Source organism: Nicotiana attenuata, chromosome 9, assembly GCF_001879085.1.
Source record: "Nicotiana attenuata strain UT chromosome 9, NIATTr2, whole genome shotgun sequence".
NCBI lineage: Eukaryota > Viridiplantae > Streptophyta > Magnoliopsida > Solanales > Solanaceae > Nicotiana > Nicotiana attenuata.
Window position 1 is genome coordinate 10,636,515 of NC_031997.1, and position 21,499 is coordinate 10,658,013.

The 21,499-nt window shown below is 37.7% G+C and overlaps 1 non-coding gene across 1 annotated transcript; it reads left to right on the top strand.

The window, feature by feature from the left end:
* Nucleotides 7,685-7,757, top strand: TRNAR-CCU. The gene has a single exon. It is a non-coding gene; the product is annotated as a tRNA-Arg (tRNA).

Below are 21,499 nucleotides of genomic sequence, written 5' to 3' on the forward strand. Positions count from 1 at the left end.
AGGACACGGTAAATATCTGACAATATCATAGGAATGATACTGACGTCATTTCTATGCAATAAAGCTATGACTATGCTAGATAATCGAATATCAATATTTTTGTCATGCCTCAGGAAAACCATCGTCCCTAGAAATTCCAACTAGGAATGCTATCCGCCCATGGCTTTGCCAAGCTTTGCATCTAATTTTATTACTAAGCTCTTTCACGTGATTTGAAAATCCACCTGGACACCTATACCTATCGTACAAGAAATCCAATTGAAGGTAGCCTCGTTCCACACTTGCTATTTTATTTTGGTTGATTATCATCTGCTCGAGGAACTTACTGCCAGTGACATCCCTTGGGGCCACGGGTCTCTTCTTCCAAAGCTCATTGCCTATCCCTGTGTATCCAACGAACTCCTCCAAAGTGGGAGTTATTTCGAAACCATTAAAACGGAAAACGTTGTTATTAGGATCCCAGAAATGCACCAACGCCTCAACTAAGTCCCTCCTTCGGTTGATCTCCATAATGTTCACAAAGTGATCCAGATGGTCCTTTATCTTTTTTTCTCACAAACGCCCATATTTTTCCACCATTGTCTGAACAACCGGGGTATGTTATGCACAATCAAAATCTGTGTGGGCTCATCATCGTTTGGATTTTTGTGAGATCTTCTTCTCATTGTATCCATATCGCACCTAAGTGGCAGAATTTGAGGTTAGGACCTATGCAAACTTAGATAACACAAAATCTCTAATACCCTAGGATTTGACTCATTACAATTACAAATGGAAATGTGGGACTTAAGTAACCGACCCGAACCATGTTTTGAAGTGAGCGCTAACTGAAATTGGACACCCTCTTTGGGAGATGATACAATTTCGAATAATCAATCAATTGTGACCCAATGGTAAGACTTGATCGATTTGGATGGGGCACTAGGCCATAAAAGGGTTGCCTATGTATCTTGCATAGGGTCAAGAATCAAGTGCGCGTAGTTCGTACAAGAGACAAAGCTGGACTACAAGGCCTTTCTTACGAAAATGGCCCTTTGGCACTTTCAAATGAGGTTTTGGGGAAGTCCCGACAAAACAACTAAACATAGGGACAAAATGATAAAAGTAGACAAAATGAATAAAATGGTTGTTTTTACGAAAATGGCCTTTCGATACTCCCGGTAGAGGTTTAAAGGTTATCTTAGCAAATACGTCCAAACACAAGTAAATATGGACAAAACTAGATGAGCTGGCTATTTTTTGTGAAAACAGCCCTTTGATACTTCCGTAGAAGGTGTAAAGATTGTCTGCAAAAACGGCCGAACATAGGGACAAAAGACTACAAGGTAAACAAAAATGGAGAGATGGCTATTTTTTAGTAGAACAGTCTTTCGGCACTTCTGAGGAAGGTTTATGGTTGTATTGGCATAAATGGCCAGACAAAAGGCAATGATAAAATAAACAAAAAAGGACAAAGTGGCTATTTTTACAAAAATGGCCTTTAGCACTTCTGATGAAGATTTTAAGGCTGTCTCAGCAAAAACGGCTGAATAAGAGGGCAAACAGTAAAATATGAACAAAAATAAATATAATTTTGTTTTATTTATTCGAAAATTTTTATGCACACACATAATTTTTTATGCTTTTTTTCTTTTAAAAAAAATGGGGGTCGAACCCAATGGAGGTTACATATGTATCTCACCTGGTAGTGAGAATCAGACCTATGTAGTTCGGTGTAATCGACTATTTTTCTCTTTTTGATTTTTATGAAAATTAATTTTTTCACCCTACGCACTAGACCACATTGTGTTTTTTAAAGAAGAACAGACATTTATACAAAAATCGGGAGCATGTTCTCTATTTATTCAGCTGATCTACCTTAAAGCCGTTAGCATGTAAGCATCCCAAATAGTATAACATGTTGCAGATAATATGAACATAAGGGTTTCAACAAGGTACCTTTCCTAAAACAGAACCCGGTCCCTATGCCAATTGCTGCTAAGTCAAATGCACGTGATGGGAATAAAATGGACCTACTAGGGATATCCGGCAGGAGGTTTTATTTTTCTAGGTTTAATTCCTCGTGGAGAAGTGTCACGACCCTAAATCGGACCTGGTCATGATAGCGCCTATCGTGAAACAAGGCCAGCCGACACAAACCCCCAATCCAATTAAATAGTTAAAATAATTCATATTTAAGCCATTAATAAGTGATAAATCCCAATATAAAGAGTGAAATAGAACAATTGCGGAAAACAACACAGCCCAACATCGGGGTGTCACCAGTCATGAGAATCTAAACATCTGTCTAAGAGTTTGAAAAAGACTATGCAGTGTATTACAGAACTAGTACAAGGAAAGTAAAGATAGGAAGGAGAAGCACTGGGCTGCGAACGCCGAGCAGCTACCTAGTCAACTCCGAACAGCACGCTGGAAAGCAATCAGCCCTCGCTAGTGTGGCCCGAGACTCCTAAATCTGCGCATAGGGTGCAGGGAGTAATGTGAGTACACCAGCTCAGTAAGTAATAAAAGTAAAGGCAGCTGAGCGATAAGAAAACACGTAAAACACAACAAAATATTACAACGAGGAAGTGTAAAACCAGAACAATATAATAAAATAGTAAAAGCTCGTAAAAACTTCTTAGTTCAGTAAAACCTCTTTGAAACATCTTTTAGCAGGTCAAACGAGTGAATGAAAAACAAGGAGAAAAGATAGAAACATAAATCAACCCTCGGGCAACATACCAACAGAACCAGCCACTCGGGCTATCTTACAATCACTCGTATCAGCCCCTGGGGCAATACCATGAAACTACATCAGCCCCTCAGGCTATATCACATCGCAAACTAGGTACCCGCGCTCATTGGGGGTGTACAGACTCCGGGAGGGGCCCCTTACGGCCCAAGCGCAATAACAAGCCATCTCGTGGCATAATCAAATAGGCTCTCAGCCTCATATCAAGCCACCTCATGGCGTAACAACTCTGGCCCTCAGCCTCAAAATCATGGATTAGCACAATTCCGCTGCGGCGCGCAGCCCGATCCCATAATAAACTCACAACACAGGCCCTCGGCCTTACTCAGTCAGAAATCTCTAAAAGCCACTCGGGCACAGTAAAATATGATGCTCAGCCCAAAATATCATTTAAGATGTCAAAACAGAATAATTATGGCTGAGTTATGAAAACAGTGGAATACAACATGACTGAGCACAAATATGAAATCAAAACAGTAAGGAATAGTAGTAAAAATCCCCTATGGGTTCAAACAGTTGGCACGAGGTCCAAATATGGCATTCAGCCCAAAACATGATGATAGCAAACAATTTTCAATCAAATACACAATTAAACAATCATACGGGACAAACTAAGTCACAATCCCCAATAGTGCACGACCCCACGCTCGTCATCTAGCGTGTGTGTCACCTCAAAGTAGCACAACGATGTGAAATCCGGGGTTCATACCCTCAGGACAACATTTACAATCATTACTTCCGGTCCAAACTCTAGCCCGCGATGCCGTTGTCTCTTGTCTCGTCCTCAACTCGCATCGAATCCATCCAAAATCAGAATCATGGCGTAAAAATATGCTAAGGGAATGAATCCCATGTGAAAATAATCAAATTACAACAAAATCCCAAAATTAACCAAACCCGACCCCCGGGCCTACATCTCGGAATCCGATAAAAATTACATCAACACACTCCTTATCCTCCCACGAGTTCATACATACCAAATTTACCAAAATCTAACCACAAATGACCCCTCAAATCCTTAATTTTAGGTCTCCAATTACAAGCCCTAGTTTCTTCAATATTTACCCACCAGTTTCCATAAATTCCAAGCCTAACCAATGAAATAACATCATAGGAACGAGTTTTATGTTCAAAAATCTTACCTCAATGAAGTTCCCTTGGATTTCCTCTTCAAAATCCCCCAAAAAGCTCCAAAATCGATTTAAAAATGGTGAAGCAAGGCTGAAAATTACGAAGGATGAAATATATACTTTCTGACCCAGGGATTCCGCACCTGCGGTCATTTCTCGCTTCTGTGGTCTAACCCGCCGCACCTGCAGTTTTCACTTAAAAGCCCATTTCTGTATCTGCGATTAAATGCCCGCACCTGCGCTATCGCAAGTGCGCTCCAGTAGCCGCTTCTGCGGTTCCAGCTGACCTCCCTCTTGGCCGCATCTGCGGCTCCATCTCCGCTTCTGCGAGTCCGCACCTGCGGTACCCTAGCCGCAGGTGCGGTTATGACAGCAATAGAAGAACTTCAGCTGCCAAACCCAACTCAAAATTTTCCGTCAACTATCCGAAATCACCCTGAGGCCCCCGGGACCTCAACCAAAAGCACAAACAAATCATATACAAATATCCAAACTTATACCAATCCTCAAAACACCTCAAACAAAATTGAATCAACCAAATCACGCCGGATTCAAGCCTAAGGCTCCAAAAATCTTTCGAATTCCGCTTTTGATAAAAAATTCTATCAAACCATATCCGAATGACCTGAAATTTTGCACATAACCTAAATGACACAACGGACCTACTGCAACTCTCGGAATTCCATTCCGACTCATATATCAAAATCTCACCTATCAACCGAAAAACTGCCAAAATTCTATTTTCTCCCGAACCTATCCGAACCATCGGAATTCACATCCAAGCCCTTTTTCACATAAGTTAATATCCGGTTGACTTTTCCAACTTAAGCTTACTCAAAAAGAGACTAAGTGTCTCAAACCTTACCAAAACCTCTCCGAACCCAAGCCAACCAACCCGATAACATATAATACAGCTGAAGAAGACAATAAGAAGCAGAAATGGGGGAAACGGAGCGGTAACACATGAAATGACCAGCCGGTTCGTTAGATCCTCCCTTCTTAAACAAACGTTCATCCTCGAAGGGGTCATGAAATATACCTGAAGCCTCAAATAGGTGAGGTTATCCTCTTCGTATCTCCCGCTCGGTCTCCCAGGTAGCCTCCTCCATGGGCCGACCTCTCCACTGCACTTTTACTAAAGCTATATCCTTTGACCTCAACTTTCGAACCTGACGCTCCAAAATATCCACTGGATCCACATCATAAGTCAAATCACCATCCATCTGAACCGTGCTGAAATCCAAAACATGAGACGGATCCCCAATATACTTCTGGTGCATAGAAACTTGAAATACTGGATGCACACTCGATAAGCTGGGTGGAAAAGCGAGCTTATAAGCCACCTCCCCAATCCTCCGAAGTACCTCAAAAGGCCAATGAACCGAGGACTGAATTTACCTTTCTTCCCAAATCTCATAACACCCTTCATGGGTGAAACCTTTAGTAGCACCTTCTCCCCGACCATTTAAGATAAATCACGAACCTTCCTGTCAGCATAACTCTTTTGTCTCGACTGTGCTGTACGAAGTCTCTCCTGAATCACCTTCACCTTGTCTAAAGCATCCTGAACCAAGTCGGTACCCAATAGCCTAGCCTCACCAGGCTCAAACCAACCGACCGGATATCTACACCGTCTCCCATACAAAGCCTCAAATGGAGCCATCTGAATACTCGACTGGTAACTGTTGTTATAAGCAAAGTCCACGGGCGGTAGAAATTGATCCCATGACCCTCCAAAATCAATGACACAAGCACGTAACATGTCCTCCAATATTTGAATAGTGCGCACGGACTGCCCGTCCGTCTAAGGGTGAAAAGCTATGCTCAACTCATCCTGAATACCCAACTCTCGCTGTACCGACCTCAAAAACTATGAAGTAAACTGAGTACCTCTATCTAAAATGATGGAAACCGGGACACTATGCAAATGAACAATCTCCCGAATATATATCTCTGCCAACCGCTCTGAAGAATAGGTAGTACACACAGGAATGAAGTGCACGGAATTGGTCAGCCGATCTACAATCACCCAGATAGCATCGAACTTCTTCAAAGTCCGTGGGAGCCCAACTACGAAGTCCATGGTGATCCACTCCCACTTCCACTCTGGATGTCCATCCGCTGAAGCAAACCATCCGATCTCTGATGCTCATATTTCACCCACTGACAATTGAGACACCGAGCTACAAATCCCACAATGTCTTTCTTCATTCTCCTCCACCAATAATGCTGTCTCAGATCCTGATACATCTTCGCGGCACCCGAACGAATAGAATACCGCGAGCTATGATCCTCCTTTAGAATCAATTCCCGAAGACCTTCCACATTGGGCACGCATATCCGACCCTGCATCCTCAATACCCCATCATCACCAATAGTCGCATCTCTGGCATCGTCGTGCTGAACTCTGTCCTTAAGGACAAGCAAATGAGGATCATCATACTGGCACTCTTTGATGCAATCAAATAAGGAAGACCGAGAAATCACACAAGCCAATACCCGTCTGGGCTCTGAAATATCCAACCTCACGAACCGATTGGCCAAGTCCTGAACATCAACTGCAAGAGATCTCTCCCCAACAGGAATATATGCCAAGGTTCCAAAACCAACTGCCTTCCGGCTCAAAGCATTGGACACCACATTGGCCTTCCCTGGATGGTACAAGATGCTAATATTATAATCCTTTAGCAGCTCCAACCATCTCCGCTGCCTCAAATTGAGATCCTTCTACTTGGTCAAGTGCTGGAGGCTACGATGATCAGTAAACACCTCACACGACACACTATACAAATAATGCCTCCAAATCTTCAACGCATGAACAATGGCAGCCAACTCCAAATCACGAACATGGTATTTCTTCTCATTGGGATTCAACTGACGAGAAGCATAAGCGATAACTCTGGTCACACCTCCTTTTTCTTACACCCGGAAGGGTATAAGGGAGTTTGTCCAATTTAAGTGAGAATCGAAATGGGATTATTTTGTTTATTCAGAGTCGCCACTTGGGATAATTTATGGTATCCCAAGTCACCGATTTTAAATCCCGAATCGAGGAAAGTTGACTCTTATTATGGTCTGCGAACACAGAAATCCGGGTAAGGAATTTTATTAACCCGGGAGAAGGTGTTAGGCATTCCCGGGTTCTGTGGTTTGAGCATGGTCGCTTAAACTGTTAATATTGGCCTATTATCTGATTTTAAAACACTTTTAACCTATGTGAAATTTTTAAATTTAAAACCGCTTTTATTTATTTGAGGAATTATTTCAAGGTTAGTTAAAACACATCGCAAGCCACGCTACATGAAATGCACCCGTTATTCACGACACGTTTTATTTAACCTTGTTGGAAATTAGGACCGGGTCACATGAAATGTACACCCGGATTTTAGCAGTAGCCGTGGTAATTATATAATTAATGCGCCTAAAGCAAACTACGAAGTTCATTTTTAATATCTAAATTATAACATTCGTGAGGGCCATAAATGTTTTATTTTGCCTATGGCACGCCTCAAGTCTCTTTCTTCAAGTGTGATTTCTTGATCTAGTCTTATGAGGGCCATAAATTATAGGCCTTGTTTGATATGACACACCTCAATTTGTTTTTTTTTTTAAAATTGCACTACACTACGGGATTTATAATTATTAAAACAAATTCGAGGTTTAATGGCAAGCTATAGATTACAGCTAAAGTATGAGAAAACTACCCTCTATAGCCCCTCAAAATTTTAATAGCCCATGTTTTGTCCTACTTACAAAAAATGGCCCTTCGGCCCAAAAGTATTGCATATAGTAGCCGAAAGGAATGAGTATGACAACATAAGCGCCTGTAGCTCAGTGGATAGAGCGCATGTTTCCTAAGCTGAAGGTCGTAGGTTCGACCCCTGCCTGGCGCAATAGAGCAACCCCTTTTTGCAATGTATAAATATTGTATCCTAAGTTCGACAGTGTGTCCTTGGTGTATATTGAGCCTATCTCGAGTGTGCTTGTGTATCTAAAGTGTATATATTTATGTACCCCAAATGTATTTTGTATCGTGAATGTATAATCTGTCTGAACAATGTATCAAAATTGTATATAATGTGTATTTTCTAATATGTAAACATAGTGTATATAAATTATATACAATTTTGTATGTGTAATAACTCCACACAGTGTATTTGGAGTGTATCATGTATTTTGTATAGTGATAGTCTTTTTTGTATATATTTTGTATAGTTACATCTATTTTGTATATATTTTGTATAGTGACAGTCTATTTTGTATATTTTTTGTATAGTGACAGTCTATTTTGTATATTTTTTGTATAGTGACAGTCTATTTGTATATTTTTTGTATAGTGACAGCTGTTTTGTATATTTTTTGTATAGTGACAGTCTATTTTGTATATATTTTGTATAGTGACAGTCTATTTTGTATATATTTTGTATAGTGACAATCTATTGTATATAAATTGTATAGTTATAGTCTATGTTGTATATTTTTTGTATAATGACAGTCTATTTTGTATATATTTTGTATAATCATAGTCTATTTTTTATATTTTTTGTATAGTGATAGTCTGTTTAGTATGTATTTTGTTTCCAATTATCACTTTCAGAAACATACTTCAATACGTAAAATATATTTGATTCATCTTCCACAGAAGAGAAAATAAAAAATTATCATAGCCTCATTGTACATAAAATGAAACAGAGAGAGTAACAACAAATTGAGGCTCAGATTTGTGTTTAACCATAGGCAAAAAAAGAGAATCCAACAACGCCATGGCTGCAAAAACCCACTGGGAGCATGCCCCCTACCAACAACCTTATACTACAACACACTTCCACTCAAAAACCATCACAAATTTATCACAAGAAAAATCAAGGATCCTTCGTGTAGTAAGCTAAGAAATGACAACAAAAATGCCTTTGATCAGAACTCTACTTCTTGCTCTTTTTCTCCTCTATCTTTCCCATTTCACAACTGGAAAAAGACCAAACACATCATCTTCTTCAACTGACCTATTCCGCACATCTATCCGACGATTTGCGTTAGAACACTTTCCTCCTACTCAGGCTCAGCAATCCACACACCTCAAGACTTAGCTCAAGCCGCCGTAAAAGTAAGCCTTTCTCGAGCCCAAAAAGCGTCTGATTTCCTCTCCGAGCTGAAAGTTTAAAGCAAAAGAGAAAAAGGGGCATTGAGTGATTGTATCGAACAGATGGGGAACACAATGAACGAGCTTAGCAAAACTCTATCAGAACTCAAACATTTGACAAAATCATCATCGCCTCTTTTAGCCGCCGATTATACTCACCAACACCTCTTTCACCAGCTCCACCGGCAAACATAGAATTCTCCGGCGAAAGCATTAAAGAAAGAAAAAGAAGAAGAAAAGTGAAAGGGTTGTTACTAATGCTATTCTTATTTAATCTACTAAACAACCCTTTAATAAAATTGATAAAAAGGGATGTTATTTGGGTTCTTACAGTATATGGAGAAATCAATGGCTAATTACAGAGAGACAGGCAACCGATCGAGATGATAGAAGAGAACAGGGCAAGGATAGGGATAGGGATAGCAGATTAAACCGTAATTACTTTTGGGCTAGCCACTAGAATTGCTTTTGGGCTATAAAATAATATTGCAATTTTAGGGCTACCGGGTGATATATATTTGGGCCGATGGGCTATAAATGATCTTCTCTCTAATAATATTATTATAAGCTTAGGCTCCACATTGGACTTAGTTAAATTATAGTATTCCGTAGCTGGGTAGCTAGCATTCTTTAATTCTTAGCCTTTTCAGTCATACATATTGTACCTATTCAATACTATAATATATTTATAATTTAGGCAGAATACATCGGCACGGCAGCCCCTTAAACTTATCCTTTTTTTTCACTATGACCTTTAATTTTGAGTTTGTTCCATTTGAACCCTATAACAAGGTTATTACTGTGTCACTTAGACACAAAAAACCCGTGTGTTTCTTGTCACTTATAAAAGCCCGTGTGTTTTTTGTACTAAGTGACACAGTAATAACCTTGTTATAGAGTTCAAATGGAACAGACTCAAGATTAAGTGTCATAGTGGAAAGTGAGGACAATTTAATGGCGATGTATTCGGCCTATAATTTATCATAACAAAGAGGTATCATCATAAACTAAATTCTAAACGATGCTACACAACAACGTCATGCTGGAAAAATGGTTAAATTGCGTAAGATATAGGTGTAGCGACATCCAATAGTCAAAGATAATATCTTTCTCTTTCGGTTGATGACATGTCACGAAGTATGTGTTCCGATAGTCCAACTTCCCGAGAGTTACCTATTGGCCTTCCGGTAAAATATATAATGTCGATGAAGGCATGTAGGTGCATTATTCCATGGTTGGGATTGTAATACCTAGGACTCTTTTATAAATCTACAAATGCCTTTAGAACAAAGTCAAGTGTGTTATGTTCATATATATTACCCAAGTGTACATTAGCAACTGCAGTCTGTTTTAGTATTGTGTAACTCCTGGACATGCACACCATTTTTTGCTGAACTTAGTGGTGCGCTTCATGAAAATGGTCGAAAATTTGATGGGAACGAAGGTTTCAGGAAAAATGACTTTCTGCACATGGACCCTACGAAACTTCAGAAAAATCCTACGAAACTTCACTATTCTCTAGTTAGCTTTTGGTCAAAGGCGCAACCATAATTTTAACTTTATGAGTTCTGAATGTTAAAACGGCGACATCAAGTGCTAATTATAACTGCGTTGTAATTAGATTCAATATTTGTATATACTTAATGAATACTTTAACACAAATACAGTGCTTGAGCAAAAGTTACTAGGTTCGATCGAACTCGCATGCGGGCTCATAGCTCCGCCCTTGCTTTTGGTGAAAACAACACGGACTAGCCAGTTTTCGGACTGGTAATTAAAAAGTAACCAGTGTTTGTAAGGTCATTGAAAAATAATCATTATTTTGCTGAAACACGGAAAGTTCCAGCATAATATTATGGAGCTCCTGGGTATAAGCTTCCAGCATATATTATGTTAGAACTCCAGCACACGAAAAGTTACATCATAATATGCTGAATTATGGAGCTCGTACATACAAACTTCCCGCATATTATGTTGGAACTCTAGCACATTATGAAATTCCAGCACATTATGCTGGAAGCTAATATGTAAAAAATTTGGACTCCAACATATTATGCTGGAACATTTCCAGATTTTTAAGGGTGTTTTTGTTCAGATTTTATCTTTACATGAAAAAATGACTAAATTTTGATTACTTTTGAAACTGTGACTATTTTTCAATTAGCACTTATAAATTTGGCTATTTTTTATTTTTTCCTGAATTCAAGCCTTGTGTCGTGATCTACGGGCCAAGTGATAGTCTTATGTAAACATTTTCTATGGGCCGTAGGCCTGCCAAAAAGTTACTACAGTCAAACCTCTTTGTAACATCATCGTTTGTTTTGGATATTTTTGGATGTTATAGCGAATTGCTGTTATTGAGAACATTATTACAACAAAACATGACATTTGGTTCCGAAAAAACTTGACTTTTATAGTGAAGTGATGTTATATAAGGATGTTGTTATAGAAAGGTCTGATTGTATATGTTTAATTCTTCAAAAGATTCCTTAAATTAGTNTAAGCGCAAAATCATAAAGGAGAAAGAAAAGAGGATCAACCGATAAAAAAACTACGTGCATCGGTTCCAAGCCTCTGGGAACCCAGTAGCATCCGCCACCAGGTGCTTGGTCCTGATATAAAAGAAGTGCTCGAAAGGGCGGGGCTCGACCTCGTCATCCAATCTCATGACCAGGCCCTTCGACCCACGTGGGCACGCCTGAATCATGGTACCACGGACTCTCTGAGGAGCGTAGAGACTCAGCACATGCTGCAGCGTAACCTCCCTACGAGCCAATTCCGCGTACTTGATAAACATTGCCAAAAGTTTGTAGAGGGAAGGAGCGAGCTGACCTGGGCACACCCCGTAATAATGGCAAAAATCCACCACCAGCAATGGGAGCGGGATCTTGAACCCCAACCTGAAAGGATAGGCGTAAAAAACACAGTATCCCCTACGGTCGGTGTGGACCCTCTCCTCGCTTCTAGCAAGAACGATGTCCGCATGGGTAGGAACAACGCCCTGTTCCCGCAATCCGGCCATCCCAATTTCCCCCATCAAAGGGGCTTCATCCACAGGTTCCTCTCCACCGTCAACGGTGAAATCAATCGCCGGACCTCCGGGCCGAGGAACCATCTCGTCAACCGACGGAATTTCGCCGGACTCCGTCTGTTCCACACCTCCCATCGCCGGAGATGGTTCATCAGCTGCCGGAAAATCTACCGAAAGAACACAATGGGAAGAACTACCAGCCATTGGTAATCTACTGAAAACAAATGTTATCACAATCGAAGGAAAGAAAAGAAAAGATGAATTAGCGAGAAGACAAAGTTTCCTCAGAATCTCTCTCAACTGAACAATGAAGATATGAGAAATGAATGCCTCAACCCACCTTTATAGGCAACATAAGTGGCTTTTGCAAAGCCCAATAGCCATCATTAACTGCACGACCAACCGCAAAACGGTTCGGTTTTGTAGCAGCAAGCGTTATTATGACGAGCTCCATAAAGCGGCTTCTCGACCATCCGCCAGCGTACCGCCGTCAGAACAATCGCTACGACCTATGAACACCGAAAGAATGTGCCGAACGCCGTTAAAATTTTGGACGACCAAATACGTACTCGGCGCATATTCATTCCCCATGGCCATCTCCAATATATAAAAGGCTACGGTCATCCTCAATATATAAAAGGCTACAGCCATCTCCAATACATAAAAGGCTACGACCATCCTCAATATACGAAAGGCTACAGCTATCTCCAACGTGTAAACGGTTAAGGCCACAGCCGCCAATAATTCGACTCCCTTATTCGAGTTGTTTACAAATCACAATCGATGTAGTCCGCTCATCGAGCTCGGCCGAAACACGACCTCAATAAGCGGAGGGACTAACTGTATGGGTTAAAATCTGATCCCACGATAACTAACGAGGCTAGTCCCGTTTTAAGTTAATTCATGATTAATTAACGGCACGAACACTCAGGATTGACAACGTTCAACCCGCCTCTAGATCGGTTGACAAGGCCCTGGCCTACGCGCCAATACAAAAGGCGAGATCTGAACGTGGTTACGGCCACTTATCACCAGCTCACGAAGCTCACAGCTATAAATACCAAGAGAGGAAACCCCAGAAAAGGGGGCTGCTTCTCGACCGCTAGTGAGAGGAGAGAGAAACGAGAAAAGATACCCCTCTTATGGGAAGAGAAAATACCATTGTAAGGCTCTGAACCTCTCCATGGAGAGGCAGACCAAACAAATATTATCAATAAAGGTTTCTAATGCTTCTCCCCCTAATCGTGAGTTCTTACTTTCATGTCTTTCAATTGGTCCAACGGATTATTACGATTTGCTATGATTATCCTGGGATTTATTTATATTGTTTTGTACTCATAAAATGTGTAACATTTTTTGAGCGAACAGTATCCTAAGTTCGACAGTGTGTCCTTGGTTTATATCGAGCCTATCTCGAGTGTGCTTGTGTATCTAAAGTGTATATATTTATGTACCCCAAATGTATTCTGAACAATGTATCAAAATTGTATATAATGTGTATTTTCTAATATGTAAACATAGTGTATATAAATTATATACAATTTTGTATGTGTAATGTGTCCACACTGTGTATTTGGAGTGTATCATGTATTTTTGTATAGTGACACTCTATTTTGTATATTTTTTGTATAATGACAATCTATTTTGTATATTTTTTGTATAGTGACAGTCTATTTGTATATTTTTTGTATAGTGACAGTCTATTTTGTATATTTTTTGTATAGTGACAGTCTATTTGTATATTTTTTGTATAGTGACAGTCTGTTTTGTATATTTTTTGTATAGTGCCAGTCTGTTTTGTATATATTTTGTATAGTGATAGTCTATATTGTATATATTTTGTATAGTGACAATCTATTGTATATAAATTGTATAGTTATAGTGTATGTTGTATATTTTTTGTATAATGATAGTCTATTTTGTATATATTTTGTATATCATAGTCTATTTTTTATATTTTTTGTATAGTGATAGTCTGTTGAGTATGTATTTTGTTTCCAATTATCACTTTCAGAAACATACTTCAATACGTAAAATATGTTTGATTCATCTTCCACAGAAGAGAAAATAAAAAATTATCATAGCCTCATTGTACATAAAATGAAACAGAGAGAGTAACAAAAAATTGAGGCTCAGATTTGTGTTTAACCATAGGCAAAAAAAGAGAATCCAACAACGCCATGGCTGCAAAAACCCACTGGGAGCATGCCCCCTACCAACAACCTTATACTACAGCACACTTCCACTCAAAAACCATCACAAATTTATCACAAGAAAAATCAAGGATCCTTCGTGTAGTAAGCTAAGAAATGACAACAAAAATGCCTTTGATCAGAACTCTACTTCTTGCTCTTCTTCTCCTCTATCTTTCCCATTTCACAACTGGAAAAAGACCAAACACATCATCTTCTTCAACTGACCTAGTCCACACATCTTGTGTGCACGCCAGCTATCCGACGATTTGCGTCAGAACACTTTCCTCCTACTCAGGCTCAGCAATCCACACACCTCAAGACTTAGCTCAAGCCGCCGTAAAAGTAAGCCTTTCTCGAGCCCAAAAAGCGTCAGATTTCCTCTCCGAGTTGAAAGTTCAAAGCAAAAGAGAAAAAGGGGCATTGAGTGATTGTATCGAACAGATGGGGGACACAATGGACGAGCTTAGCAAAACTCTATCAGAACTCAAACATTTGACAAAATCATCACGCCTCTTTTTAGCCGCCGATTATACTCACCGACACCGCTTTCACCAGCTCCACCGGNAGTTTTTTTTTAGTTATACATGTAACTTACTTAAAAATAGGTTGTATGAGTAGTTTTTCTAATGTGTGAATTATAACTGATTTGACGAGGAAAATAGTACAAGTAAACGATACTATATACTCAATCAAATAAAAATACTTGATTCAACTTTTTTCAAATATTTTAGTGCTTACAGATTTATGTTAACAGTTCCTATAACAGTTCAACAGAAATAAGTTTTTCAAAATTAAAATTGATAAATTTTTAGCTAAGATCAACAATGTCTCAAGAAAGATTAAATGCTATATTATCAATTGAAAATGAATTTTTAGAAGAGGTCGATAAAAAATATTAACAATTTTGTATCTCAAAAAACTAGAAGAATTGACTTCATATATATATATATATATATATATATATATATATATATATATATATATATATCTTTTTTTAAAAATATGCCCCATATTAAACTTTAGCTTCAAATCACATATGTGCTTGAGCCGCCCCTGAAAGTATATGCCCATAAGCAGGGGCGGAGCTAGAGAGCGAGTTACGGGTTCGGTCGAACCCAGTAGCTTTGATTCGAACACTATATTTATTTGATGAAATTCATTAAACATGTAAAAATTATTAATAATTTACAATCCAGTAACTTAATAATAATTAGATCCTGAACCCATAAACTTCAAATCTTGGCTCCACCTCTGCCCACGTGTCATCTTCAGTTAACTTGGGAGCATCTGCACGATAAGGCAAATGAATGCCATTGCGTTAGGCCCCTAATATTAAAGACCCAAAAATATTTAGTACTATAGTATTATATGTAATGCATAATTTATATAATTACTATTAATAAAAGATTTTAAGTTTTTAGCATTTTATTGTACAGATGAGTGAGTAAATAACAATTTTTACTCTCTCAATATATTTAAAAAAAAAATATTTACCTTTTTCGTTAGTTCTAATTTTCCACCTCTATGCACACTCATATTCTTTTTCATACTTTCGATTATTTTATTTTCGTATTTTAACTCGGTTTAGCTGAGTTAACTACTTTTATTTTGCCATATTTGATTCATACATTAGAAAACAAGTTCTTTTGTATCTCTTCTTTATGACCGAGAAATTTTTGATGGCAAGTAGCATAAGGTTCGAAATTGGTGGATGATAGGCTCGTCCTTCTATGCTTCTCAACTTAAATACCATGCTCTTGTCTACAACAAAGATCGAGACAATATTGTACCACCCTAATCTAATATCACGCGTTGCGCTCTTACCACTAGACCAAAGTCGTTTGAGTTTCTTTTGTTTCTCATTGTCGCATGGACTTTACGAAATAAATTTAAGAGTCTTTTAATATATTTTAAATTAAACTTAGTGCCTTTAGTTAACTATCTGACTTTTAGAGGCAGTTTTCAGAAAGATTGGTGCACCTCTTTGACGAGGCCAATGTGTATAGGATTTTCCTGTTCGTGCTTTGTCAAATTCTAGTATAGTTTATGATATCGTCCCACAGAGATTGGAACATCTATGCTACAAACCCTTAATATTTCAACTACTATTTGAGAGAAAGATTGATGAAAAGTGAGTGAGGTTTAAATCTTGTTAATTACTTAAATAAAAACCAATTACTTCCGGAAGATTTATAATTTAAAAGAGTTAGGAATCATTGAATTCACTTGATAATATATTATAGTAAAATCTCACTTTATACATGTATTTCTCTAAAGGATAATTGCTTATTGCTAATACAATTATATCTTATCTCATCAAAAATTAATCAACTAATAACACTCCGTGAGGTTATGTAATTAATTGAGTTAAAACTGGTGACAGTTAAACCGAAATATCTTCTGGTCTGAATTGTGCTAAAAGATAGTAAAAACTTCGTGAGAATATTTTTACTAAATCAATAATCCTGTGACTACAATTCCTCCGTGAGAATTAAAATTGAGGCAAACAAGATTATCAACTTTTAATAATGGCTTACTAATAATTGCTCTCACTTCACTATTTTATTCAATAGTTACTATATATTAATTTTGCTCCGTGAGAATTACAAAATTAATATGAGAGTAACTTAAAGATAAAATATATAGAAGTGATAACAATGATTAGTTAAAAACTATTATTATAGCACAACATAAAATATAAATAGAAAGTTTCAAACCAAAAATGTATTAAAACTGAGATAGTATTATAATATATATATCAAGCTTCATCAACTATCCCAACAAAAAAGATTACTCCATTGCGAAGTAAGAAAAACTAATTTAGGAATAAAGAACTTATGAAGAAATATTATTCTTCTAAAACAAAGACAACAAGTAGTAAATACTAAAGACAAAGAGAGACCAAGAATAGTTCTTCTCTGTTCAAGACTCTATATCCCTTCTCTTCAAAATTCACACTCTATTTATAGAGTTTTCTTGCCAAGGTTCTCCATAGTTGCAACTATGGAAATTGTAGTTGCAACTATGACTTTGCCAAATGTGTTTCATTCTACGGAGGAAGAACCATAGTCTCAACCATACTTTGCTAGTTGCAACTTATGTAATTTGCTTCATGAATTCCAATTGCCATTGTCGCAACTATGGTGCTATTTTTGCTTCTTCATTCCCGATTGATTACTCAATTCTCATTCTTTTTTGCTTCTTTTCTTCGATTTTCATATGCTCTTTCTCCTGCGAAGTATGTTAGAAAATATGGGAGAATATGATATATTTATTCATGTTTTATTTAAAATCTTTAATATTTAACATATAAAAATATATGAATAAATTATATCCGTCACTCTTACAAGAAGGAAGAGAAATTCATGGTAATTGACAACAAGAAACGTTGATTTCAGTTTAGAAATTAGATGTGATTTGTTTTAAACATTTTATCCCAATGTTAGTGTGTCTGTGCTCCTATTTGGAGTAAATATTTTATGGGACTATGACATTGATGATGTAAAGAGTGATAAAAAGAAAGGGTAGTTTGATGTACTAAGTTTTCGCTATACGCAGGGTTCGTGAAAGGGTCAGATTATAAGAATTTATTGTACGCAACCTTACTCTGTATTATTTTGCAAGAGGCTGTTTCCACGAATCGAACCCGTGACCTCCAATTTGGACGTTATTATAATATCTGCTCATTCAATTCGTAAAAATGTATTCGCACTTCGAAATCAAAGTATATACTAATCAACTATGGTTAAGTGAGAGTTTATGTACAAATAAATATCATACATCTACTAAATTGATATAAATATCTGATGCAAGTAATTTTTTATTTTATTTAACATAATCAAAAGAGAAATAAATTAGTTGAAATTGAATAATCATACACGAGGATTGAATGAGGAATAGGAGATGATAAATAGTGTATTAATTTTACATCAATCAGCAATCTTCAAAATATATGTGCTTTAATCATATAATCCAAGGAAATTAAATGTTGTAATCCAATCCATGAAGTCAACTTTTTTTCTTTGTCGTACGTGTTTGGTCAAGCAAACCGTGCTTAACATGAGGCATATAACCCACTGAAGCGTTATGTATTATTACTATTATTATTATTATTATTATTAATATTGTTATTATTATTATTATTATTATTATTATTATTATTATTATTATTATTATTATTATTATTATTATTATTATTATTATTATTAGAACTAGAACCCCGCAAAGCGCGGATAATTTGATGGAATATTAATTATAATGTAATGCGTTTGCTTCTCCTATTCTATATAGATATCCTTGATTATCTAATTGTATTATTCACTACTTAATACTGTTAAATTGACATATGAATTATTAATAAATTACCAATTTAGTAAAATAACTATATATGTATATATATGTATATATATGTGTATATAATATGTATATATTGTTGGACTTTAAGCCATTGGGCTTTAAAGTAGAAGAAGTGTGAATTGGAAATGGAGGGAAATAAAATGGAGGGAAATTGAAAATTTGAAGAAGTGAACTTTTGTCTTGCACTTTGTCCCTCATTGGTGAGGGACAACCACATTTGTGTGCTTATATATAGAATCACTTCTTAAAGCTCATAAAAGGAGTTGAAGAGAATGAACCCTCGCGCCGTCGTTGTCGCTCGCTCGGCTCGGCTACGGCTTTGGCTTTGGATTTGGATTTGGATTTGTCAAATGATCGATCGATAAGATTATTTTTTGGACAAAATTTATTTAATTATTTAATAATTAATTAAATGCCAAATCACTGCTGAAAATACGCCAGAACCCTGCTGCTGAAGGTTCAGAAAGCCCCTCTGACCGCGGTTCTGCAGGCAGGTTCAGAAGGCTCCTCTGACCGCGGTTCTGCCGCGACCGCGGTAGAACCGCGCAGGCAGCGTATTCTTCTGAAAAGGCACCTTTTTCAGACACCTCTTCTGATAATTGCCTATAAATTCTGAGGCAAGGCTCCATTTTCTAGATACGAAAAACACTCCAGAACTTCTTTCTTTCTGAATATACTGCATCCTAATTCGCAGTCTCTCTCTATCAAATTCGTAAGTGTGATTTTGCTCCGTTCTTTAAGTTCGTTGGTATCCTGCAGTTTGTATTGCCACTGTTGCAGGAAGGTTTATTCCGTTTTATCCTGGGAGGATTTAATCCATTACCTTGGCAACGTGTGAGGGGGTTAAAATTCCTTAAGGATACACAAGCAAATTGTGGACTCGGAATATTTCTTAAACTCTACTATTTTTCCAGATTTCTTTAATTCTTCTAACAGTTTTGTTTTCCTGATTTTGTGTTTTAACACAGTAACGCTCACAAGCTTAAGGAATTCTTAAATACTAACGTTTCTGTGTTGAAACATATATTAAACTGTTATTCATATTTTGTATACTGTTTTGGAGACTAAAGCCTTGTTGCTTTCTACTCCAATAATTCTTTCTGTCCGGTTTAAAGTACATAAAAACTTTGCCGGAATAATAAACGTACGGGTTTGAAGTATATAAAAACTTCACCATTGTTACGTGTTGTATGTTTGGTTTGATATTTAGTTTGAAGATATCAAAACTTCACTGATTTAACAAAGTTCTGTATTGTTTTCAACTCTATTCAAAAGATGACGAACGAAAACCAAACTAATGGAAATGTTGTGGGAACGAGAGCTATTGTTACGAGTGTTGCTGCCTCGTCAAGCCGTTCTACTCCTGCTCATGCTATGGCACCAGCAGAAAAACCCGGAAAGTTTTCCGGTATTAACTTCAAACGTTGGCAAATGAAGATGCTCTTCTATCTTACTATGTTGAGTTTGCAACGTTTCATCAAGAAGGATCCTCCGGTCTTGGCAGAAAGTACTCCGGATGATGAACGACTTGTTGTAACTGAAGCATGGAAACATTCTGATTTCTTGTGCAAAAACTACATTTTGAGTTGTTTGGAAGATGGCTTGTACAATGTCTATAGTGTCATGGAAACTTCAAAAGCGTTATGGAATGCGCTTGAGAAGAAGTACAAGACTGAGGATGCCGGACTTAAGAAGTTCGTGGCTGCAAGGTTCTTGGATTTCAAGATGATTGACACTAGGTCGGTCATAACTCAAGTTCAAGAACTACAAGTCATTGTACATGACCTCCTTGCTGAAGGTATGGTCATAAATGAGGCCTTTCAAGTCGCCTCTTTCATTGAGAAATTACCTCCATTGTGGAAAGATTTTAAGAACTATCTAAAACACAAGCGGAAGGAGATGACACTTGAAGACTTGATTGTGCGTTTGAGGATAGAAGAAGACAACAAAAATGCTGAAAAGAAGTCACGTGGGAACTCGACAATAATGGGGGCTAACATTGTTGAGGAGGCGCCACAAACCAAGAAGAGAAAGAAGGCTTCTGGACCAAAGAACTACCCAAGCAAGAAGAAGTTCAAGGGTAATTGCCACAACTGTGGAAAATCTGGGCATAAGGCCGTGGATTGTCGTGCACCAAAGAATGATAAGAAGTGATAGGGGTGGCGAATATGAATCTCCTTTTGAAGAAATATGTTTGAAAAATGACATTATTCACCAAACAACTGCCCCTTACTCTCCACAATCTAACGGAATTGCGGAGAGAAAGAATCGAATGCGTTGCTGATAGGTTCTGGCTTACCACAAAACTTGTGGGGGGAAGCTATACTTACAGCTAACCGAATAATCAACCGTGTACCTCATAGTAAAACACAGTCCATTCCTTATGAAAAGTGGAAAGGAAGGAAGCCCAGCTTGAAATACTTCAAAGTGTGGGGGTGTCTAGCTAAGGTACAAGTTCCTAAGCCTAAAAGGGTTAAGATAGGTCCAAAAACGGTTGATTGTGTATTCATTGGATATGTAACCAATAGCAAGGCATATCGTTTTCTGGTTCATAAGTCAGAAAATCTGGAGATTCACGTTAATACGATAATAGAATCAGATAATGCTGAATTCTTTGAAACTATTTATCCGTATAAAAAGGAAAGTGAAGTGACATACCAAAAGTCAAAACGACCTCGGGAGGAAATAACAGATGGTATGCCTAACGAGGAAAATCCGAGAAGAAGTAAACGTCAACGGACATCTACTTCATTCGGTCCAGATTTTCTGACTTTTCTGTTAGAAAATGAGCCTCGTACCTTCAAGGAAGCAATGTCTTCCTCAGATGCACAATATTGGAAAGAAGCTGTCAATAGTGAAATAGAATCCATATTGAGCAACCATACTTGGGAATTGGTTTGATCTCCGTCCAGG